Below are 26,854 nucleotides of genomic sequence, written 5' to 3' on the forward strand. Positions count from 1 at the left end.
CAGGTGCTCTCTCACCCCAGTGAGAGTTGGCCCAACTAACATGCTTCGGATAAAAGAAAAATGTAATAAAAGAAAACACTATAAAAACACACAAAAAAAAAACAGAAAAGGCAACAACAACAAAAAAAGAAGCTATAAAAACACAGTACTACTGTTACTAGTCTCTTACCGGCTCAGACGGAAGCCTGGTACTGCATTGCAAATTAGGTAATGGACAGGCCACCTAGCAGGACTGACGGTGGCCAGGCACCCTCCTATAAATGACTTCAAAGTAGATCTATCCTTAGGTGAGCCTTCAGGTGTCTTTAACCCCTGTGACACTTGGCTGGCAGATTTGTCAGTGACCCTGAGCCTGTGAGTCACCTAGATTTCAGAACTGAATTGAGAGACACTGAGCCAGTTCGTTGCATGTTTGAGACACTCCATCAGAATGGACACATGGCACTACCGCGCTCCTCCATGCACCCCTTACTTCTTTGTCCCAACCCTACAAGATGGCCACAACAGCAGCTCTAGGTCACTTTGCTAACACACACGTGCAGACCGCATCTACTTAACAGGCTTGGTGACGCAGCAACCTTAATTTTCCTCTCATTTCCCCCTTGCTTCATACATCTCTGTAGCTACAGACTCGCATTTTTTTCACACTTGAGCTGGAAGAGTGTGCACAGTTTACACTGAATTAAAGCCTTCCTTATGTTTTCCACTTTTGACTCCCTCAAACATGCAGCGGCTTCGTCTTTTCAGGTCCTCACTAGGCTACTGATTTAAAGAGAAGAAATTAAAGAATCCAGCTCTGTCCACATCTTCAGAGATCAGTTTTATAATAAAACTCTTCGAATAATGGCAACCTCATATTCCTAAAGATAAAGTAAATGCAATTCTTTCCCCTGATTTGGCTCAGTTAGATCATTCAGAAGACCAAAGCGCTATAGACACTGTGAAGTTTAACATTTTAATACAGATATTGCACATTACTTTACCTAACATTTTGGAAAGTACCTGCCCTGACATCAGTCAAGAAAACACTTTTTTTGTTGGGAATGGAATGGCATTTTTAATGGCAGTTCTTATATTGGGAGTTAGTGAGTATAAAGACAGATTATTATTATCATTATCAATCACAAATGTGTGATATCTCAGTGGGTGAGGTGCTCACGCAGGAAGCATGGAAATGTGAGAGTGGATCCCCCAGCACCTGTGTGAAGAAGCCAGGTACAGTGGTTTGTCTGTGCCTGAAACACTAGTTCTCAGGTCAGAGACACGTAGATCCCATGGCTTTGTTGACCAACAGTCTAGACAAACTGCCCATCTTCAGGTTCACTGGAAGATATCTTTTAAAAAATGGAGAACTGATTAAGGAAGATAGCCCTTCTCTGGCTTCCACATGTGCCTTCACAGGTGAGCACACCTGCACACACAGCTGCATGCTGACTCTACCCTCAGCTCTCAGGCTCGCACGCACACTCACACACACACACTGTCAGATAAAAGCCTATCCTAATTCTCCTCAGCCCTGTGCTCTGCAGGAGCACAGCCAGATGTTGCACTTTGAAAGGGAACACAGCTTTTCCTTTCATCCACAAGCACCTAACATGGATCTCAACACTGCCTCTCGGTGATGCTGCACACGGGAGGCAGGTCACAGAGGTACACGTTGCCACATCCTTGGGTTGCAAAGTCTTCTGGGAAAGTCCATGTAAGCCAAGAAGAGCTGCACTCCTGAACTGCCAAGGTAGGCACAAGTGTAGAGAGGTCTCAACAATGACAGTGTGCCGGGAAGAAAGTCTGGAGAACTGGCTTGCCAATCAGGATATCTGTCTGTCTATCTATCTGTCTGCCTGTCTATCTATCTGTCTGCTTATCTATCTATCTATCTATCTATCTATCTATCTATCTATCTATCACTATCCACCATCAACTCACCCATCCACCTACCCACCCACCCACTTACCCACCCACCCTCTATCTATCTATCTATCTATCTATCTATCTATCTATCTATCTATCTATAGCATTGCACTTTTATGAGATAGGGTCTTACCATTAGCTCCGCTAACCTTGAACTGTAAATTCTGACTGACATGTCAAAATCTAATATCTCTGATATCTTCAAACATGATTCTCTCTCAGGTCAGCAAAGGGAACAAAAAAGGGACAATGGATTTTGGAGGTGACTTTTACCCAACTGCCAAACATTTTATTATTGTGATAAAACAAGTAATTTTGGAGAAGGTAGTCAAATTATAACACATTTGAATGAGTGGTTTTGTTCTTAATTTTTAATTAAATGGAAACACACATTTGCTCAATTCTCTGTCACGAATAAATCATGCAGGAGTCATACTATATGCTATTCTCCATGAGGCAAAATTGCCAACTATTTATGCATGTAAGTAAAAATCAGTTATCGTCACATTTACACATGCTAAATTATTATAATAAAAAGTTAAATGCTTTTTCTTAGATCAAGAAGTTAGTTACACAATAACTCTGAGAGCCTCTGCTTCTGCCACTCTGAACTCTGGGTTCATGTCCCACTGTCAGACTTCCACTGGTAGCAGGCAGTGGGTTCTGTCTTCATTTTATTTAGATCTGGTAACATTTGTTTTCTTAGCTTCCTTGGCTGAGCACTGTGCAGAATTGAGACATAACAAAATAACTGCAAGAAAGTATTTCCTGTAACAATGTCTGCAATGTCATTATATTCAAATAACCCACGGAATATAAACAAGGGTGGCTTTTCTCCTTCAGTGAAAAGACAAACAAGAGATTCACAATGTCACAGGCTCCTGATTGACACTGGAGAACAACAGGGGTGGAGACTCTTCTCTGCTAATGGAGCCCAAGTCCCAGGAAAGAGTAGCTAATGCTCAGAGAAAACGGCCCTTGCACGGGATGTACAGTATAAATAACCCATTGACCAAGATGGACTTCCTTTTAGATCAGTTTCCTGATACTGACACTGAGATAGGTCCCAGAAGGGAACTTAGTTAGGATGCACGGACATCCCTGAAGTCTGTCTTCAGGACTTTGATGCCCTGTTGGGGACTGGCTGTTCGATGCTCACAGTTGGCTTCTCACCAGTGTGTGACAGATGCTGACTTCCACCTTCCACTGCTTGCCCAGCCCACTGAACAGACACTCAGTAAATGCTGTGTCAGGAATGAATGAATGAATGGCCTCAACAAAATATGCAAAAGCACTGTCTAGCTGCCAAACAGATTCCTACTCAAAAGGCACATAGATTCTGTAGCAGCACACAAGCTGGTCTTCCTAGTTGCTCAGTTCCCTCCATAACTCCTGAACCTGTCCCCTGAATAAACTCAGTCATCTGGCCAAGTACTTGGTTTAAATCTTGTCATTTACCACCCATAGTTTCCTCAGAACAGCTGGTCTATTCCCAAACCTAATTTCTTTCTGGGTTGCCTGCTTCATGTTACCAAATTCTCTTCCACTATGACTCGTTATCCTACACACGCAGACATGGGTACAACAACTAAAACGTACATGCACCCACGTGCATGTCTCTGTGTGTATGTGTGTGCAGAGGCATCCACACATGTGCTGCAAGGTTCTGCATGTTTGTGCAGCTGTTTGCAGGAACATTGGTCTAGGGAAAGCATTAAAAGAAGGGTCTGCTACCGTTCAAAGTCAGGACTAGAGAAGAGTTTAGGAACCCCGATTTCATCATAATAAAACATACCATATGCAACACGTCTCAGCACTGAGATCAGTGGCGTGGCCTCATGTATGATTAGAAAAGATCATTTCATCTGGCGTGTTTCTTAAATCAATATGCAATAAAACCCGAGGTGAGGTCAATCTATTGGCTAACTGAGGTTCTGAGGAGTGGTAGGACTGGGGTAGGGAGGGCAGACAACCACGCACCCAGCATGCCCAGTAACACCCAGAGACTCCATAACACCCAGAGACTCCATAACACCCAGAGGCTCCATAACACCCAGAGGCTCCATAACACCCAGAGGCTCCATAACACCCAGAGGCTCTATAATACCCAGAGGCTCCATAACACCCAGGGACTCCATAACACCCAGAGACTCTATAACACCCAGAGGCTCCAGCCAGCTTTCTCGAGTTTTCCCAGGTCACGTTCATCTACTCCTCCATGTTTTGGCTTGGGGAGGTGGAAGAGAAACATGAGCTTTGTTTTCTGGTCTCTGAGGCAAATGCCTCTGAATGCTCCTTGATAAAACCATGAGTGTTCTCTCAGTTCCAACGAGAAGGTGGGCTGCTTCTTATATGCAAAAGCTTTGTACCTATTTTTTCCCCAGAAAAATGTGTGAATTGCATCAAGAAATGTTTTTTTAAATCATATATCTGGGTCTTCACTACTAAGCATTAAAGATTATGATGTGATAATACTAAAATTAAGCATTTAAAGCATGCTGTATCATTCTTAGATAATAAAATACGCAGGCAGCACCATCCTCCGAAGGAAGCCACCTCCTCTCCAGGAGTTAAAATGGACGTGCTCACAAAAAGTCATTACAGCTGTGTTTGTTATTGACATTCTCTCAGAGAAGAAGTTGGGGAGAGTCTTGGGACCCTCACCTTGGACATCCAACTGCCCCTCATAACAAGTTGTATGTAATTCAGCCCTAATTGCATACAGTCTCTGGGTCTCAGGGAGGGGCTAGATTATAGAAACAGGAACAGGGGGAAGGGCTTCAAACAGGAACAGCCTTGAAGGAGCCATTCATTATCTCTGCTGGGTGAAGCCCTCCCACTGTCGCTGCTCCTGCACACAGGACCCTCACCCACAGGCTCTCTGTAAGTAAGCCCTCCAAAAATCATTGGCTCACCAGGGGCAAGGATAGAGTCAAATGTAGGTTTGCCATTATGCCCTGGGGAAGTTCAGTTCCTTCAAAGGTGAAAATTGTTATAGTGATATTATGAAGATGGGACTATTTTCATGGCATCTTGGAAGGTCTACATGCTTGTAGACAGACATGTACATGCATGTAAACATACGTAGGCATAATTTTTATTAAAATAGTAATGGGTACATTCCAATCTAGATTTGTGGCTAATAGAATCTGTATTCATTCATATCTTCTCTTTTCAGGGATTGTACAGGGACCTTCTGCATGAACATACACTAACTTCTCCCCCGTGATACTGTTTTCTGCTTCAGCCCTCTTCCTGTTCTTGGAGCTACTCACTTTCTGAAGGTCCAGACTGGCCATTTTCACTGTTGATTCTCCAGCCGCTGATGTGTGCCTGGAATCAAATGTGTTTGGTCGAGCATTTGGAAAAGGAGAGAGAGAGAGAGAGAGAGAGAGAGAGAGAGAGAGAGAGAGAGAACAAAGTTCTGAAGGTGGTCCTATGAAAGAATACTTTAAAATGGTTTACACTCTGAAGATAAATGCATTGAAGCTAGAGGTTTTGCTCCCTGGGAGGTGTACCTTGTCACTCTGGCCACTTTGGGATGGCCAACTGAGCCACAGAACCTGCCCAGATTCATAGTGAGGATGTAACCCTTTCTGGGAACCAGGGCACAGAATTTCTAGAGACCAAACTCATGAGAGATGCACGAGCATTAGCTGTCTCCTCACAAACACATCGACATCATTTGTGAACCAGGGTTGGGCATGTCGCAGATGCTTCCTACATTACTGTGGGTCCATCTAATGAGTGAATTAAGGAAGTGAGTGTTGGGTGGTGCTGTTTCGGTGATGTGTGTCAGCGATGCCGCATCTGTACTTTAGTTAAATGGAGTTGGCCGAGCCTTTCCTCACACAGTGTTACCCCTTGTTGACTTCACACCACTGTCCAGGAACAAGAACCAGCAATGGGAATATATGTCAAGACCACTAAAAATATGCATGAAAATGTAGGTGGCATTTACTTTTTAGAGAGTATTTTCTGTTGAATATAACATACAACATATTCCTTATAGATTTTAAGTTGAGGGGTATCATTCATTTGAAAACTATACCAACCCAAATCAAATTACAATCAAAATTGGAGTCAAAGGGCGGGAGAGTAGGAGTCCCCACCTAACCAGTCTTCGAATATCTGATTAAATGCAGACGTTGCTAAGTAAAGAATTCTCCCTCATAGATTCCTTTCATTTATCCTCATAAAAACCGTGCCTTCATTTCATTTTGCTCAGCAAAACATACTTTTTATAATGAGTTACTTGATATTCATAAGACTTCTGAGTCTCCATTCCATTTTTGTCAAAAACAGGAAGTTGACTCTTGCCAAGGATAAATGAACTTGAAGTCAATGTTTTCAGTGTGGTTCAAAGGATAGAGTCTTCCAATCTCAGGTCCATTCTGACGCCGGCAAAGACCTACCCCTGCCAAGACTATGAAATAATAATGGTGCCCTTTAGCAACTGAAGCCTGGTGCTCCCCAAACCTCCTGGTCTATAACTATAGTCCACTTAACAACAGGGTCTTGCTTTATCTTTAGCAACTATCCTAGGGGGTGCATAAGTACCAGAGACAAACTGCATTACAGATTTTAAATTTGGAGTGATGAACAAATCAATATTTCAAAGTATAACAGGAACCAAATCTACAAAATGAACACGAAGAATCAGATATTGTGCTGGCTGCACTCCAACAGAAGGGAGGCACGGAGAGGACCATTCAGCAAAATGAAATATTAAATGATATAATAAAGCTATCGGCATATAAGCCTGAAAAAAATGTAGAGCTTAACAGCCTCCAGTGTCAGAGGAAAAACTAGTTTAGACTTGTTAATACACACTGTTCTTCCCTCATTTAAATATTAACCAATGGGAGCAAGTACCAAGAGGGAGATATGTAAGTAATCCATAGGAAACCTACAGTTACTGCATCCTAAGGAATATATGATTCAGATGAGTGCCTTAAACAGGCACCTGTGAGATACTGACAGGACTTTCTCCTGTTGGCTTTCATCCCTTCCCCTCCTCCTGAGACATTAGAAAGGGCTTTTTAGTCTAACCCGCCAAGGCAAGGACATTTTCATTTGCCCATTTTATTCAGTGCAAGGTCAAGTTTAAGGAAATTCACTTGAACAAATGACTTTTAGTTAGATATTTTTTTTTTCTGACAAGACCTAAATCTGGACTGCCTCAATGAATCGTATTTTATTATGAATAATTATCTAAATTATGTTTGAATTTGGCTTTACAATATTAGTTCTCAACCTGTGGGTCATGACCCCTTTGGGAGTCCAATGACTTTTTCACATGGTCATTTAAGAATATCAGGAAACACAGATATTAACATTTTGATTCATAACAGGAGCAACATCACAACTATAAAGTAGCATCCAAAGTTATTCTATGGTTGGGGTCACCACATCACGGGGAACTGTATTAAATGGTCAGAAATTTTAGGAAAGTTGAGAACCACTGCTCGAGAGGGAACTGAGTATTTAGTGCCATGTATGAGAAGTGTATCTATAACCTGATCAAACAGGGTTACAGTTACACTCATAGTTACGCCAGAGCTGAGAAGATGACATACAGCATGAGAGAATCTCTCTCTCTCTCTCTCTCTCTCTCTCTCTCTCTCTCTCTCTCTCTCTGTGTGTGTGTGTGTGTGTGTGTGTGTGTGTGTGTGTGTAAGTTCCTTCAGGGAAATTTTGGCAATTGAGATGCAGTTCATCTTTTAGGGATTTATTTATTTTTACTTTATGTGTATGAGTGTTTGTCTGCATGTACATGTACTGTGTACATGTAGTGCCTATGGAAGCTGGAGAGTGTAACAACCCCCTCCCCCAGAAGCAGAGTACCTGTGGTTGTGAACTGGCCAGTGGGTGCTGTGAACTGAACCCAGATCCTCTGCATAGAACAGCCAGAGTTCCTCTTAATCCCAGAACCATTTTCTCCAGTTGGAGACCCAGGTCCCTTTGTAGGTGTCCAGTCTTTCACTCAACATCTATGTGCACCATGTGGCTAAAGAACTGTTTTAGTAACGATCCCTGGTCTTCACAAGTACCTGGTGCTTCCCAGGAGTCCTGTATTTGAGTTATGCTTGATCACTGGATGGGCAAAGGAGATTTAAGCATATGGCTTCTGGAGGACTCTTAGCTCCTCACTCTCAAGTGTCCTGAAAGTCACAAACTTTTCTAGATGCTTATGTAATAAATGATCTTAGGCACCAAGATGAAAACCTACATTGCAAAGTACAGTTATCTCTCCACCTTCCAGTTCTGAAAATTGGTGATCTAGGTTGTGTCTCAGGAAGCACAGAGAGCCACACATAGCCTGGATCTGGAGTGGCCCTCAGTGACTTTATCTATCCCACCAGGCAGATCTTGCCCCTCAAAGATTCAAGAGCACCCAAATAGCGTGACAATCCAGGAGCTACGAACCAAAACACAGGAGCCCCGGGGGATATTTTATATTGAAATCATAATGGGTCTTTGTCTGCTCCTATGGAAGTTGCAGTGAAAATTGTGGTGTGCAAGTTTAAGGAGTCTGGCATCAGTGCTGAAGAGTAAATATCACAGACCCATGTTCAATGAGGAATGGGAGAGCATTCCTGCATCCATCAGCATGGAAGAGCAGCTATCGCAGACCCTCCTCAGTGCAGAACAGGAAGACACGAACATTTCTTACTGAGCCAGTGGGATCTGAGGTTACTCTGTATGACAGGATCATCCATCATCCTCACATGGTAGTTGAGAATTTTTCAGGCTCATATGACTTCGGGAGAATGCATTTTCTATTCCAACATGAAATTCTTATAAATTTTGGTTAATATTCTCTTTCCTTCCCCCTCCCTAGTTTTCCACAGAGATCCTAAAATATCAAAAATGTTGACAAAAGCATGATGAAAAATTAGCAAAATCTGAGTATGTCCATCACCACACAGAAAACCCGCCAGTCCATCACTACATGGAAACCCTGCCCATCTGGACACGTGGGCACCTTCCATACTAGTGATGGGAAGAAAACATCTGCTGCCACTTGAAAGTTACACAAGTTCTCTCATTTGTAAGATTTATTGTATTTAAAAGCACATGTATGTGTTTGTGCATTTGTGTGTGGGTGTGTGCATGTGAGTGCAGTGCCTGTGGAGGCCAGAAAGGGGAGTAAGATCCCCTGCACGGGAGTTACAGACAGTCAGAGCCGCCATAAGCAGAACCAATGCTTACTCTTTCTTGTTTTCTTTTAGAACAGACAAGGAGTTCATATCATTACTTTTACTTCTTTTTCTGACAGTTTAGGTATTCTCGGGACATTCTGAGAGGAAGCTAAAACATCTGCAGTGGCATTTGGAACAAAGCAAACCATCTAAAAAGAATCATCTTTTATAGCAGCTGAAGATTTGAGGTGGCTATCAGTATTAATTTCAAACCCACATCACTCAAATATAAATGCTCTCTTGACATTTGCAATGATTTCCCTCTCAATAATTTACAAATGACTTCAAGTCACACAAATGACCAAAAGGCAGAGTACAACCTGTCATTCCATTCGTCATGACAGCCAGCTGAGAATACGGAAACCATACAAGAGAAACTGCCGCCGGACTGGGTCAACTTAGATCTTTCTAAGGCGCTCAAATGGCCTGCTCTGCTCATTAATGACCACAAAAGAATTTGCTTTCTTTAAGAAAACCTTGGAGAAATGAGACTTAATTAGAGGAAGGTCACTGGAAGTTCATTGAAAAGTCACTGGAGTCCTGCCTTCGAAGGTGATACTGTTTACCCAGATACTGTTTACCACTTGCTCCCTAAAATGATGTGCTGACTTACTGGAGGCACATCATTCTGTGTGTGTGTGTGTGTGTGTGTGTGTGACAGAGAGAGAGAGGGAGGGAGGGGGAAGGGAGGGGGAGAGAGAGAGAGAGAGAGAGAGAGAGAGAGAGAGAGAGAGAGAGAGAGAGAGAGAGATCAAACGCAGAGTCTTGTATTGTGAGACCAGGACTTTCCCCTTTGAGCTGTATCCGTATGTAACACTACCACACACAAGCCAAGGTATTTTGCTATAATGTAACAAACACTACCACAGTAAGTAAGCAAAAGGCCGCTCTCACCATAGCACACCCTGAGCACATGCACAAGCAGGACTTGTGATCAGTGCTCCTAGCCTTGTTGGATGTTTCTGGCTTTCTCTCGTGTAAATTTATATTTCTATTTTTTTCTAGAATGCAGTCTATAGAAGCAGGTCATGGAGCCTACCCTCCACTAAGAGCAGAAGGAAGGTCAGAGTCTCCCATGCACCCCATCCCCGGGTGTTAGTGTTTATTTTGACTCTTTAGTAGGGACCCTACCCCCAATTTATTCACATCTTAATATGAGTGTAAACTCATATTTACACCAGAATGGGCTCAGATATTTATCTTATAAATAGTTTTAGTTCAATACCATCTTATGTTTTTCCTCAGGTTGTTCTCTTTCTGACAAAAGGAGCAGTTTCTGGGGCTCTGGTGTCCTTTCCGTGTCTCAGCCTTGTTCTTCTAGCACTTCTTATGAACCTTAAGTATAAGATGCTCGGAGGCGTCATTTCCTGTCCCAACCCTAAAATCAATCATCTCATTTCAAAGATTAAAAACATGTATCACCTTCAGCCTACAAATGGAAAAGTTCACAGGACTGTCAAATCTTTGCCCATATTCACATATTTTTTTTTAAAGTTGAAGATTAATACAGAGACAGTTTAGAGCAGCATGGTCTGAGAGCTCACCTTACATTTGGTTAGCATATCTTCTCTGGTATCCTCTCAGGTATCTATCCTTTGTGGTTCATGCTTTGTCTGATGTTTTTCTTATAATTAGATTGGAACTATAGCAGCGTTTAGTTTTAATCTGAAATATCCTTCAATGGTCTATGTTTTAAAAGCCTGGTTCTCGGCTTTTCACACTACTGAGGCATGGTGGAACCTTGAAGAAATGAGACTTAATTAGAGGAAGGTCACTGGAAGTTCATGGAAAAGTCACTGGAGACCTGCCTTTGAAGGTGATACTGCCTTTGTTTCTTTTATTTGCAACTTTGTTACTTGCTCCCTCCAATGATGTGTAGACTTACTGTAGGCACATCCGTGTGTGTGTGTGTGTGTGTGTGTGTGTGTGTGTGTGTGTATGTGTGTGTGTGTGTGTGTGTGCATGTATATGTGTGTGGTCGTTGGCTCTGGCACACATTATGAATTGCAAAAACTTTAGCGTCTAAATTTCTGCCACTGTGATTTGAGAGATGAGTCACATTCAACGCAACGGAATGAACTTTTTATTCTGCCAGACAAAGTCCAGGCCTTCAACTGGACAGTGAAATACAGAGACAAATGGGCTCTGGGTCTTGGAGGAAAGCACTTTCAGAGTTGAGCATTATGTCTAGGTGTGTCTGTGAGAGTGCTTCAGAATGAGGTTGGTATTGAAATCAACGGGCACAGTAGATCCCTCTGCCCAGGGTGGGGGTGGGGCTGCTTCCCATCCACTGAGGAGCTCAGCACAATGCTTTTGTTTGTCCATGTTTGGTTTAGTTTCTAGAGACAGATTCTCCTCCTTCCCAGGCTGGCCTCAAATTCACTAGAAGGACAGTGGCTTCTCCTTCCTGCCAACAGCTCTGTCTTGCAAGAACATGGCTGTGTCGCCAACACCTGCTTCACACAGTGCTGGGGCAGAAACCCTGGCTTTGTTACATGTCCGGTAAGCACTCTCCAAAATAAGTGACATTTCCAGACACCGAGGTAGTTATCCACTGCTGACATTTCTCTGTGTTGGAAGTGTGAGCCAGGTTCAGCTGGAAGATTTTGCCAGTCTCTCCTGGGCTCAGTTATCAGATGCCAGTCAGTTGGCAACTTGGCAAACTCCTATGGTCCAATGGTGCTCCATTCTCATGCTCCCTTGCTGGTCTGGTTGTCTGGGTCCATCTCTGTATGTCCCCATCATTGAGGATTCTAGACTGGGCTTCATGCTTCCACTCAGACTTTGGCATCATGCAGTGACCTCGGTCACTAAATTACAGTCACACAGAGGCTTTGAGCAAGCACTTGACCTAGCCTTCATTTTGTTGACCGAAAAGGAACAAATCAAAACTCTTAGCACAAGGCCTAATGGGATACCTCAAGCATCATCATCTCCTATAACCATTATCATTATCCTAAACGTTAATTTACCATTAAATCCAAAACACCTCTCCCCGCCCTGTGGTTAGGTGACTGGCTCAAATGGGTAAAGATGATGCAGACATTTATATGTCTGACCCATGTAAACATTTCCATGATCTTCCCACACTGTCTCCCTTTGGATAGACCAACCAAATTAGACTTTTAAAAAATCCAGACAAGAACTTGGAGAACTGAAGAGAGAAAACAACATAGAAAACTGGTGTCCGGTTTGATTGCAGACCTAATAATTTCACTGTTAGTTCAAAACAGTGTTGAAGACATGTTGACTATGATTCCCCAGTCCCCCACATAGTTTCACTGCAGTGGCTAGCCTGTATCCAGTAGACTCAGAACACTTTCAGTCACCTGCAGTTGGGAAAAAAAATCATCCAAGATAAAGTCTATTTCATGATAAAATGCTAACACCATCTTTGTCATTTATCAACTATTGTACTACAGTGAAAGGAGATCTGTTCTCGAGCAAGCTCTTACACCATAGCTCCAAAAGCTCAGGGGTCAAATCACTGAAAGTTGGGGACTGTGGGAAGCCATTCACCATGTATCCACCACTATTATTCAAATGAGTTTATTTGTATCACATTAAACCACAGAGATATCCATGCTCACTTATTATCTGGAAAGTAAAATGGGAAGTGACATTTATTCTCATTAATATCCATGGTAAGAAAAATCCTATAGGAGCCTTTCTTGATCAGTCCCCCTCCCCCCCACCAAAGAGACTGAGGCATTCTAACTGAATCGATAGAGGATCAGGCAACATAATTCAGAGTCCATGGATGCACTCCATGAGTTCCAGGAAAGATGTGCATGTGGGCCTAGCACCACACAAGAAGTACGAACAACACAGGTACAGCACATGCTTTTTGGACAGACATGGAGTCTTATTTCTGGTTTACATCTTATCCTTATTGTTCACATTTTCCTGCCTCTGGGTGGCCTTCTCTGTGTCTCTCTGAAGCCAGGGCTGTCTCTGGCTGGCCTTCTCTGTAGCCAGGGCCAGCCCCTTCAGCAAGCCCTGGAGACTCTTATAGAGAAGATGATTGCCTCAAATTGGAACAAATTGATTCCCTGGGTCAATCAGCTGTAATTGGCCAGGAGGACCACCTTGTAGGAGACAGTCTCCACAGCACAGAGGAGGGTTACACAGTATGTGTAGGAAAGTGGAATTGAGAAGAATTCTTGCTTATCTCGCTAGTGTATATATTAATGGGACCACTATTTTACATTTTATTTAAGTTCCCCATTAATATTATATATATGTATATATATGTATATATATATATATATATATATATATATATATATGATACACATACACAGCACATGCAAATGTTGGGGAACACACACTATATATATATATATATATATATATATATATACACACACACATAGTGTTCACTTTTCTGGTATAATTAGGACTATATTTAAATCTTTATCCTTTATTTTATCTAATCATTTGTCTGTCTATACGCCTGTCTATCTGTCTGTCTATCTATCTATCTATCTATCTATCTATCTATCTATCTAATATCTATTTTCAGAAGAGAAAATCATATGTAGCTCTGGCTGGCCTGGAACTCATAGTTCAGGCTGGCCTGCCTGTCTCTAAAGGGTTAAGATTAAAGGCATGTGCCACCACACCTGGCTCATCTTTACATTTTCAATACACCATCTTTAGAACAGCTTTAAACCCGTAGTGATATTGACAGGAAGGAATAGAAGTTTCCAATATTCTCCTTACCCCAGCAGTACTTAGTACTTAGGACTCTACATTAGCCGTGTCCCAGGGTGGGGGGAGGGTTACCTGTTGTGATCTGTGAACCCACAATTATACACCATTGCCATTCAGAGACTATAACTTACTAAAAATGATATTAAGACATCATAGCTCATCATCTATCCCTGTAGGCTACAGATTTATGGATTCAACCAACTGTGGATTAAAAATATTAGGAAAAAATTGTCCGGATCAAAAGTGTGCATTTTTTCCTGTCAGTGTTCCATAAACAATGTGGTCTAACAACTGCGCCCGTTTACAAAGCTTTTAGACAGTGCTGGGTAAATGGCCAGAAATGTAGAGATGGGAAACTGCACAGATGGGGGAGCATACACATAACTCATGTGAGTGCTGGAGAGCATACACACAGTACGTGCAAACGTTGGGGAGCACACACAGCACATGCAAATGTTGGGGAGCACACACAGCACATGTGAATGCTGGAGAGCATACACACAGTACATGCAAATTTGGGGGAGCACACATAGCACATGTGAATGTTGGAGAGCACACATAGCACATGCGAATGTCGGGGGCACACACAGAACATACAAATGTTGGGGTTACACACAGCACATGTAAATGTTGGGGAGCACACACACAGCACATGCAAATGTTGGAGAGCACACAGCACATGCAAATATTGGGGAGCACACACAGCATATGCAAATGTCGGGGGCACACACAGAACATGCAAACATTGGGGAGCATACACAGCACATATGAGTGCTGGAGAGCATACACACAGCACATGCAAATGTTGGGGAGCACACACACAGCACATGCAAATGTTGGGGGCACACACAGCACATGCAAATGTTGGGGAGCACACACAGCACATGTAAATGTTGGGGAGCACACACAGCACATGCAAATATTGGGGACCACACACAGCACATACAAATTTTGGGGAGCACACACAGCACATGCAAATTTTGGGGAGCACACAGCACATGCAAATATTGGGGACCACACACAGCACATGCAAATATTGGGGACCACACACAGCATATGCAAATGTCGGGGGGCACACACAGAACATGCAAACATTGGGGAGCACACACAGCACATGTGAGTGCTGGAGAGCATACACACAGCACATGCAAATGTTGGGGAGCACACACAGCACATGCAAATGCTGGGGAGTACACACAGCACATGCAAATGCTGGGGAGTACACACAGCACATGCAAATGTTGGGGAGCACACATAGCACATGTGAATGTTGGGAAGCACACACAGCATATACAAATATCAGGGGGCACATAGCACATGCAAATGTTGGGGAGCACACACAGCACATGTAAATGTCAGGGGCACACACAGCACATGAAAATGTTAAAGTACTTTTAATAAGGTATCTGAGTATCTGAAGGGAGGCCCTTAGAACCAGTAAGGTACCCTTTGTCTCGGATAGCCTTTCATCAAATTGTCCTCAACTTCTGTGCTACCAAAACTTGCTCAGACACAGGGGAGTGTCTGCAAGCTCTAACAGACCTGGGGAACCTGAAGGCCCAGGCAATTTGTCAGGTATCTGTTTCCTTAAGTCCAAGCATAGGAATTATGCAGAGCGTTTGCAAGGCGCTGGTGCTGTATTAACGCTGAGTGATGCTGGGCTTACTCTGGAAGTCTTCCTTGAGTTGTTCTCTACCTCAGTGCTCAGCCTCACCCCTCCACTGACTCCCATGCTGGACCATTGGCAGCGTTAGTTAGGCGGAGGAGTATCGGGAGCTGATTATCTCTCAGCAGAGTGGGTGTGTTGGCCAGTGCATCCAGCACTCCTGTTGCATTCACACTAATGAACAGTCGCTTTGATTAAGTAACTTCTGTAGGGTTCATGGGGCCAGACACCCAGGAATGATTTAAAAAAAAAAAAAAGTAAGATGGTTAGAGAGAAAGAAAAAATGGTGTCACCTCAGAGTTTGATATCTACGAGTTTGTATGCACAGGAATCGTAGATGGGGAAGAACACTAAACTGATTAGGATTAGGGAATTGGTGTCATACAGAAAAGGTCAGGGGGGAAGAAGGTGGCATTGATTGAAAGAGCTTATGAAGACTTATCTCCACAGAGAGAGGGTTTGTGCCTTCATCGAGATGGAGACATTAGATTCAACCCCAGCAATTCAAGGTTTTTCTGGAGCAGACAAAGCACAGTAAGCATCCAGTTTCTGACCCTGACTGAGGACGGTGAAGCTGGAGTTCAATAAACCTGTCATAAACTCCAGAGTTCAGTGGAAACGATGATCCCCGGAGCGATGAGGGAGGACCATCAATTTACCAAAGCACAGTAGTGTGGGAATTTTCAGCCATCAGACTTCCCCAGCCCCTTGTGGGTTCTTAGCTACTCTATACTTGCTGGTTTTGTTTTGCATTTTTGTTTTTACCACCCATGCTTCTGTGTACTTGTGCATGCTTGTGAACACAGATGCACATGTACATGACAGAGGAGGCCAGTGGACAATCTCAGGTGTCATCCTTAGGAACACTATCTAAACCATTTGAGAGAGAGACCATCTTTAACCCAGTTGATGACCTCTAAGCTAGTGACAGTTACTGTCTCAGAATCTGTAGTTAGTGAGTTTCAGGGATCCCCATGTCTCTATCTCTCTGCTGGGTTTAGAAACACACGTTCCCATGACCAGCACTTTACATGAGTTCCAAGGAGTGAATACTCAAGGTTCTGTCACTGAGCCCCTCACCCTACCCTTATTTCCTGTGCCTCTTCTGATAAGCTTGTGACCACAAAGACATCCAGAACAGCAGATGTGCCCCAAAAATAATATCAGCACCCGACTGCTAGCTTTTATTGTGGACAGACACGTTAGCAAAAGCTAAATCCCCAACAGAGCCTGGGAAAGCTAAAACAATGCCATATTCAAAGGGGAAACAGGAGGCCAGAGGAGTTGTGGGATTCAAGACATCTGGGATACGAACCTTGCTTTCTGGGAAGGCAGAGCCCACTGGGGACCACGGAGATCTACTGCTTCATAACCATGGGACAATGGAAGACTTAACCCTCACTACAGGAGTGGTTCTGTTAGGGTGCAGAGCGCTGCTGTTTGTCTTTTGCTTCTGGGCATTGGGTTGTAGGACCCTGTGGGGTGCCTGCCTTTGATTCTGATGGTGGTGGGGACAGGTGGGTTGCCAGGCTTATTACCAAACCAAGCACAGGATCTATTCTGCTGCCTTTGCTTCTCTCACAATAAGGCAGCCTGGGGAATGGTATCAGCATGTCTGTTGAGGAGAATCAAGAGTCCATTTTATCCTTCTGGTGCATGAACTCCTCATGGAAGCCTAGAAGTTTGAGGGATGAGGATGGAAGAGACAAGATGCAGACATGGCAGTACAAGGCAGGAAGTAGCTGTCCCAGCTGAAGAGTCACCAAAGGCTCTCCTCCGATGGTGCCAGGCTGCGGTACAATTAGGGGAACACACAGCTGTGTGAGGGGAGAGGTGATGGTTAGGAAGATGCAAAGGCAGCTGGAGGAAGTGCACTGTACTGGTGCTCATGGGACAGACTTTCCCAGAATGCACTGGTGTCTCCTGAGCATCCTCAGCGCTTTGAAATTCAGCAGAGCCGTCATTATTATTGGAAAGCATCTGTTGCTGACGCTCTGGGAGGATATCTTATCTTATCAACCAAAATGACTCACAGGAACACATGTCAAAGGGGATGAGAGTGGAGAGGAGGTGGAATCTGGGGTGTCTCCCAGACAGCCATGACTCTGTGATGACACAGGACATGTGGGTGCTGCCCACTGCTAAGCCTTAGTGTGGGATGGCCCGTCTCCAGGTTTCAAGACCATCCATCATGACCCTGGGACATTTCCCTCTGATCAGGTTTTTTTCTACCACAGTTACATCTATGTGCCTCAACCTGTGACTCTGCCTCTCTGAGAAGTCCTCTTGGTCGATATCACTCAATGACACCACTACCACAGATAATATCTCTGTGCACCGTTTGGAGTCTGGATGAAGCCAATCCCATCCTCCCCACAAGGCCTAGAATTTGTAGACAGTGTGTTGTTACAGAAAACCCATCTCAGCTTCCTTCAGAGTTTATTATCTTTCGGAGGCAAAATTTAGTGGAGCTAAGAGCATGCATGGATAATTAATATAGAAAAATGGGCAAGGCAACACACAGGTCTCTTTAGAAAATGGACTTTTAAAGCCATTTGATTCTCTACTTTGCCAAAATCCATATTCAAGTCTAGATGATCCTTGTAGTCCACCCATGGTTATGACCAAAGGGGAGGGAGGAGACAAGTTGTCATACCCAACATTTTCTGGGAAGCTTTTCCATTGGGAACAAGCCACATGATATCTGTGTGTCACCTGGTCAAAAAGAAGCCCACCAATACTACTAAAGGACTCAGTGTTGTGTGTGATGGCCTTTAGTGACACGTTGTACTTGGCTAGTGATTTACAACCCTCTGAGCAGTGGTAATGGCACTTAAGAAATCAAAGCAACAGAGATTTGGGTTTCCACGGGAATGTAGGATGGCTCAAACTCACCATGAGAAGGAATTCAAGATGGGAGCCCTTTGCCTGAGCAGTGAGTAAGCAAAAGATACTTACTCACTTCCAATCTGAAGGGTAGGTTAGACAGGGCTTCCAAATAGCTTGCTTCTCGAGTCACTGTACTGGCTGTTTTCTGTCAACTTGACACCAACTACAATCACCTGGCAAGAGGGGACTCAAGTGAAAAATGGCCTCCATCGATTGGCCTCTGAGCAAGTCTGTAGGGCTTTGTATTGACTGATGATTGACTTGGGAGGTTCTGTCCCACTGTTCGCTGGGCCATTCCTGGATAGGAGGTCCCAGGAAACAGGGTGAGCAAGCTGTGGAGAGCGAGCCAGAAAGCAGCAAGTATTGTTCCATGGCTTCTGCTTCAAGTCCTGCTCTAGGTTCTTGCCTTGGGTTCCAGTCCTGACTTCCCTCTAGACCTATGCTACCCTATAGAACAGCTGCTGTCTGCATGCAGCAGTTCAGACTGAAATTAACTCAAGCTACCTCAGAACAAAGGTCCAGTCCCTCACCTGCATCAGGCACATTTCCTGTGCCTAGTAGTCACGAGTGGGTGATGGCTGACATATTGACAGTAGATACACAGCACGTCTGTCACCACAGCCAGTGTAACTGAGCAACATTCTTCTAAACCATACACCCTGGCGTTACAGTTACAGTCTCTTCTCCATATTACTCAGTACTTCAGAGAGAGCCCAGCCCAGAAGTAAATGTGGTCAAGGTTTTCGTTCAAGGACAGCTCTGAGCATCGTCTCCAGGATTCATTTCTCATCATTTATTTATTCTCAAAGCATATATTTATATTTATTGAGTGCCTGTGAAGTGCCAGGTGCTTTGATAGATGCTGAGGGGGAAAACTAGGACCCGATCTGATCTTCACTTTTATCAAGCTCAGTCTTTACCTGGGATGACGAACCAAATAAGTACGTAAACAGGTAGACCCACTAATTACGGCTGGTGAAAATGTCAAAGAGAGCCAGAATCAGAAGCTTCATCAGAACTACCCGTGACCAGGCGGCTTTTCAGCTATGGTGAAGGACTCTCTGAACCCACCACTGTAAAACTGTCACTCAAGGAAGCATGGATGGGTGTGGGATCAGGAAGGAGCCAGGTGTGTAAATGTCAGGAGAAAGATGTCCTCAGCCAGTTAGATCTGGAATCCTTTGTGTGTGAATGAGCCTGATTAGTGTGAGCAAAGGAAGGATGATCATAAAGACTGTAGCACAGTCCGAAGCTGGAAGAGGCATGAGGTGGGATTTTAAAGTGGAGCCTGTCTCTGGGTGAGTGACATGATCCCACTCATTAACCCCAAGGCCAAATTCCAGCCATTCTACAGTCTGGATAAGCTCTGGGAGGGGCAGTGGGAGGCTGGAACTCTGTGATGGAATCATCTAGCTAAGAGATGATGAACCAGACTTGGAGCCACTGACATGGAGATACATGAATGCTCCTATAGTGACTGTGATGGTTTGTATCTGCTCAGACCAGGGAGTGGCACTATTAGAAGGTGTGGCCTTGTTGAAGTAGGTGTGTCACTGTGGGTGTGGGCTTTAAGACTCTCATCTTAGCTGCCTGGAAGCCAGTATTCTGCTAGCAGCCTTCAGATGAAGATGTAGAACTCTCAGCTCCTCCTGCACCATGCCTTAGATGCTGCCATGTTTCCACTTTGATGATACTGGTCTGAACCTCTGAACCTGTAAACCAGCCCCCTTAGATGTTGTCCTTATAAGAGTTGCCTTGGTCATGGTGTCTGTTCACAGCAGTAAAACCCTAACTAAGACAGTGGCGTTAGAACTGAACGGAGCTTCCCCAAGGCTGTCAAGCTCTCCTATGTTGTGGCTGTGTACTCCAAACAGATAACACTCACTCCCAAAGAGGACAAAGGAGGGAAGATTCAGGAAGCTCGGGAAACTTAGGAAACTCTAGAAGCTTAGAAAGAAGATTCACAGGCCTCTCCCTGAAGTTGTAAATAAGCACTGAGCAATTGCTGGGAGCAGGGAGGCTCTTCAGTGGGCAGCCTAAAGCTGTGCAGAGAACTCTGGGAAACGGCTTACATGACTTGGCATCCTGGGCTTTCTGATGATGAAGCTGCCTTAAAGTCACCCTTCATTTCCATTTCCATAAGTAATCCCAATTAATTCGTGGGTTTACCCAGCTGGACCTAGGTGGAATCATCTCTTTGGTCCATTGTCAGGGGCGGGGGGGCCTACCTGGGATGAGTAGATGCTTGCTCACATCTCCCAAAAGAAAGCCATATGCTTCTCCACTGTCCCCCGTCCCCGACTCTCTTCAGTGTGGTACTCTCTTCTTCTGCTTTTAAAATTCCACCTGTCCTCAGGGTCCTCTGATCTTCCCTGTGTCACAGTGTGTCTTCTGATTGCCATGGCCTCAAATGATTCTCCCACACTTTGTTGAGTCACAGTACCATTAGCACACAATGAGGTCCTTTTGGTTGACCTTGGACCCTGTACTACTCTAAAAAACAGTAAAGAACTTATCACCTCTTCACCCTGAAGCCTTTCAGGGTTGGTACCTGCTCCTCTAATTTAGATGTGAGGATTTAAACATACTTGTTAAAGAAACTAATGGCTGACTGTATCTGCCCCTGCTTGTAGAAGAATATTACCCCCACTACATTTTACAATAAACTTGGTAACTTGGGAGGAGCTAATGTGGGAGGAGCAAGGATAAGGAAGAGGGAGAGGACCAGAGGAGGAGGAGTTGGTGGAAGATGTCCATGTGATTCTAGCAGTCTGAGGTAGTTGTAATATCTAGGTTAGATATTGGGAAACACCTCTAAGTGTGTGGGCATCTTGTCATTGAGCATTACCAAACATATAAAGCCTTTGGATAATCTTTAAGCATTAGAGTCTTATTTCTACCAGGTACCACGTAGATGGCAGGTATTGACTGGGGTTCAGCTAAGCTTTGTGAAGACAGCGTGGGAGATTTGCAGAGCCATCTCCCACACTGGTGTCTCATGGGTGCCAGGGCTGGTACTTCTGGCCGACCTGAGCAAAGCGCACTGCTCTTGGCCTCAGGCCTTGTCAAGTCAAGAACATGGCAACCCCATAAGAACAAGCCAGATTGGGCCATGCCATTTTAAATATTACCCTCAACACCTGCTAATGTGATCTCTCTTTTTGTTTAATATCTTACTTTCATTTCCATAATCTCACTTCCTTGAATACTACTTCCCAACCAGTTCTACAGAGGAAGCACAAAACTGTTCTTTTAAACCTAGGATCTGTCCCTGGTGGACTGCCTTTGGCAGCAGCCCTGGTCTGAAACCCCCAAAGGCTCGGTGAGAGCCATGGGGAGTGCAAAGTGTGTTCAATTATCTCTCGTTATCCAAAGTAAATGGAGGTGCTTAAGGCAGCAATTGTATATCCTCAGTGGCCCCTCTGACTATCCTGGGAACTCTGAAATACGGACTGTTCACTTAGCATGCACACAGAAGCCAATGTAAGTGCACAGTAGGTCTTCAGACACACTGGTTGAATGAAAAATAATTGGTCTGATGGGCACTCTTGGACAAGAATGAACCCCATGGTAATAGCCTGTCCTGTAGGTAGGCAGACACAAGCCCTAGAGAGAGAAGTGCAGACAGTTTAGCACCCAGTCTGGTCTGCCATGTTGAGTGACGTGACCACTGAGAGGTGCGAACGTGAGATCATCTTCCTTGTGACTCAGCACAGTGTCCAATCACTGGACTTCACCATCTTTCATTCATCCTTGTCCTGTTCCCTTCTTCCCACCTGTCAATCATCCTCCCAACCAGCTCTTCCGTCTCCTTCAACTGATCAGACAAGGCAGAAGGGCCCTAAGTGTTATTCTGCACCCTCTCTTCCCTCTTGCCTCTTTAAAGGGTTCTAGTATCCATTTCAATTGCATGTGCTCACACTGTGTTGTCTGAATATTAACTTGTAGAACCTCCTGTCTCACTAGTCACAACCCTAACTCCAGGAGCAAATCTGAGAGGGTCTGGGTGGCACCCTGCTTGCTGCACTTGGACAGAGGGATGAGGTAAGGTTTGACCTTGAGAAGGAAATCTGTTTCCATTTCTCTCCTTCAGCCAGCTGCCCATTTCTCTGAATCAATAAAAGAGGACAGAGAGAAACCCCAATATGTAGGATGCATTTGGTCCAAGACTTCCCTGAGAGTTAGGTTTACGTTTCCAACACTGTATCTGCCCTGAGGGAGGTGCTTTTCTCCTGTGATGGGAGGGGAGGGGGCTCCTCCTATTTTCTGAACTGTTTACTTAGGCGGGCATCAATAATTCAGGGTTCCAGCTCCCTGAAAGCCCAGGTAAGGGCAAAGGGCTTAGCACTAGGCTGGTAGCTCATTCTCTTGCTCTGGTGAGACTCCAGGGATCCCAGCAGGCTCCTAGCTGGCCAGACCTGGCTGCACTTGGACAGAGGAACGAGGTAAGGTTTGACTTTGAGAGGGAAATCTGCTTCAGTTATTCTCCTTCGCTTAGTTGACCATTTCTCTGAATCTGTAAGACTATCAGAGGTCATGGCTAGGTTCTGGGGTGCCCTCTGGCCTCTCTCACAGCAGTTTGCTATCCAGGGAGGGTTTCTACCCTGCCTTCGGAACACAGCTTCTTACAGGAAACCAGGTAAAAAGGGAACTCTGGGTCCTGCATTGTCTCTTGAACCCTGCATATATTTATGAGAGACTCAGGGAGAAAGTGTGGCTGTGACTTAAGAGGCTGGCTAACTGCATGAGCTCCAGTTTCTAAGTCAGGGGCTGAGGGGACTGGGGCATGCTTTTACCACTGGGGTGTGTGTAAATTTTAGCACTTCAGGGATCTACATGAACAAGCATGCAAACCTTTTTATTTTTCCAAAACAATCTGAAGTGCTTTGTGAGTGGTGCACTTTATTCTGCAATGGAGACTCACAATGGTGGGGTGTGTTGTCCAAGAGGGCTCCCATCCTGGCCTCAGACCTGGATCAAGTTCTTCTCCAACAAGTCCAACTTGCTCTTTCTGTGATTATTATATTATTTCCCCTTAAGAATAATGCCTAGCTGACCTGAACCTTGCCATTTCAAATTCAAGCAGAGAGAACCGATTTCTATTCCCAAGGTTAAGACAGAAACATCTGAGATTCATTTTCTAACTTGACCACTGCCCATTCCTTACCTTGAGCTCCAGCACTCTCTGACAGTTCTGGCTAGGAAGGATCACAGCCAAGACAGGGTTCAAAGCTTTCTGTGATGCTCCACTTTCTTATAATCTTTGTTTTCTATATCTCATTAACACAATCAATTAATGAAGAATGGACCCGCTACCCCGAACTCCATTAATATGACCACTTATTAATATAAAGACTTTTTACACAGGTCTTTAGTTGTGAACCTTAAGAACTCTGACCAGTAGTTGCTTAACTTAGTCTTTTCCCACCACAAACTTGGAAACTTATATTGCAAACTGCTGTCAGTATGATTGTCCCATATCAGATTTCTGGTCAAGCCACTTCCCAACTGGTCACCACTTCTTGGTGCTCACCAAGTGTATGGGACAGCTTCCCTTCAGTTGGTGACTTGGCACAAAGCTATCCTGGGACATCTCTCTCTTGGGGGTTGGGGGTGATTTCATACTCAGGCCCTAATGTAGGTTCTAAGGCATCCTTGAGCAAACTCTTTCCTGTCTGATACCTTCATGGTCTCTTCTGAACAGGCTTTCCACCCAGCAGGTTGCCCACTGTTGCTGTTTCTGCCCACCCCTCTGGGGTTATTATAGGAAAACAGCATAAGAACCCTTCATCTTCTTTGTGTACATGCAAGAGAACTATTTCCTAATGTGGGGAAGAGAAAGCCTTATGAACATGTGGGTGGGAAGTATCCCAGACAGAAGGGACCACATAAAAACAACAAGAAAGGAACAGCTCATCAAAGTCAAGGTCATGGATAATGACCTGAGTCAGGAGCCATGGAAAGTGTGTCAGACTGCAAGGACATTCATTGTCTAAGTGGCTCTTTGCCTGCCTTGTGCCCTGCCCGCGTTGTGTAGCTTTGCTTGACTAAGCCCAGAACCCTGTAGGTTGGTGTTATTCTCATCAAAGCCATTTTTATCCACCAAGACTGAAAGATACAGAGAAACCTAGTTGACAGAGAGACAGTAAAGAAGATGTGGAGTTGAGGCTCACCCCACATCTGTCTGCCAAGGCCTGACCTGACGGGGTGGTCTTTTTCTGCTGAAAGTGAAAAGCTCCAGATATATCTAGTGTTCTGGGGTTCTGGTCTTGCAGCCTCTACCTATCCAGCCTGAGAGGTACCATGTATGTTTCTGGGTTGAGGTTTCTCTATCTGTAGCATGGTTTCTCAACCAGTGGTGACTGTGACTGTCCCTACTCCTCCCCAGGGACACTTGGCAATCTCTAAGCTCATTGTGGGAGGACACTAGAGGGACAGGTGTTGTTGGTGTCTGAGAGGAAGCCATGGCTGCTGTCCACTGCCATAGAATCCCCATGGCTGTTCCACAGCCGGGGACAGTGTGGTCCCGAGTGTCAATGCTGTTGAGGCTGAGAATCCTCCCTCTGTAGGTGTCATGTTCTACACTTGTTCCTGTCACCAGAGGGTATTCCGTGTATTCTGGGGCCCAATGAGTAGGAAACTACCCTAGCACCAATAGGCTTAAACTGCTGAGTCCTCTTGGGTGAGTCCCCCCGAGTTTGCGTCAATGATCAGATCCACCAAGAACCCTGCTTTCTTTCAAATAAAATTCCCTCTGGGTCTCAGGGCTGCCTGGCTTGCTGGCAGCCAGCCCTCAGCTCCCATACTGCTGGGGCTGTTTTATCCTGCAACCGTACCTCCCTGACTGGGTTTTGTCTTGCCTGCTCCTGGCATTGCCTCTGACAGCTGAGCTTATGGAGAGCCGAGGCTCCAGATGAAAATCCCCAGTACAGCCCCACCACACTCCTGTGGCCTGACCCAGGCTCAGAGCAAGACAGACAGACATTTCTTTTCTGCCTAGCACTAGGCTTTCTTTCCTCAGCTATCTGTATTTACTTTGAGAATCATTTCTTTCGTTCTGCTTGGCTTCCTCTGAGCACACTTGCCTGCTCGGTTCTCTGTCTTATTTTTTTGTTTATTTCTCTTTCTCATATCCCCCATTGATCAGATGCCCTGGAAATACTGCAGGAACAGTGTGTTCTCTGTAAGATTTGGTTACACTTTAATATTTCTCAGCAAAATGTTGTCTTGGAACACCCAAATGCTAAAACTCCAGGCCTGCTCTGCTTATACTGGACACGGGCTTCGGCACAGTCTGCTATTCATGCTGGATCCAGTCCCTCCTTAAAGGGCAATCACACCCAGGCTATGGCAGAAACGTGTCTCCACAGGCAGACCTCCCCTCAGAGAAGTGAACAGGCAAAACAGACTCTGTGCTCTCTTGTTGCCTCTACTGTGGCCCTGAGCAGAGCCACGGGAACATATGCTGCTGATTCTAAGCCTGGCTTAAACAAAATTTCTCTAAGCCTGTGTCACCAGCAGGACCACCTCTTGTTACCTCTGACAGAACTTTCCAACTGTGTAATTTAGTCTGAAAACTAATAAAACTCTTATGCTGTGTTACCTTAAAAACGATTTTTATGTATGAATATTTGCCTGCATGGATGTCTATGTATCATGTGTGGGCAGCAGGGGCTAGAAGAGGGTGTCAGGTCCCCTAGGGCTGGAGTTAAAGACAATTAAGGGCCTCTGGGAAAGCAGCACGTGCTCGTAACCCCTGAGCTACCTCTCAAGCCCACGATGGTACCTTTAAACAGAGTTTTCAGAGAGCTGCTGCATCCTTACTTAATGAGCCATTCTCTTGTGACACAGATCATGCTGAGGGCCCTGGGTACCAGGTGGATGAAGAACATCACTTAGGAAAGAGTTGGCAGTGACGGTTGGCTTAAACTGCAGTCTCTAAAGGGACCAAATCCTTTGGGTGGGTCCTGTCCATGTTTCCAATCTTTGGCTGCTTTCTGTTGATTTAAAAAACAAAATGCCAAGGCTGAGTGACTTATAAAGAAGAGAAGTTTATTTGGCTCATGGGGGCCTGAGAGGTCCAAGAGTGGAAACCAGGGCCGGGCCTCGGCTTGGTGTCCAGTGAGAGTTAGTGTTAAGTAGTCATAATGAAGTGTGTGCTGTAACATAGAACTAGAAAGTGTCCACCTCCTCTCTCATCTGCTCTTTCAAAACCCCTAAAGGAGCCACGGACATCACCCAGATAACCATATTCAAGGTCAATCACCTTCCAATCCTCTGAAGACCATGAGCAGGAATTAGGGTTAGGGTTTCAACACATGTGCTTCCTGGATCCCTGTTCAAACCACTATACTCATCCCAGTGATAGGATCCAATTTGCACAGAGACTCCATTCCTCTTCAGAAGAAAACCCCACAGGGCATAATCTCAGTAGGACCCATCTGTATGGGCCTCACATTCAAGATTA

Source organism: Arvicanthis niloticus, chromosome 12 (assembly GCF_011762505.2).
Source record: "Arvicanthis niloticus isolate mArvNil1 chromosome 12, mArvNil1.pat.X, whole genome shotgun sequence".
NCBI classification, from domain to species: Eukaryota; Metazoa; Chordata; class Mammalia; order Rodentia; family Muridae; genus Arvicanthis; species Arvicanthis niloticus.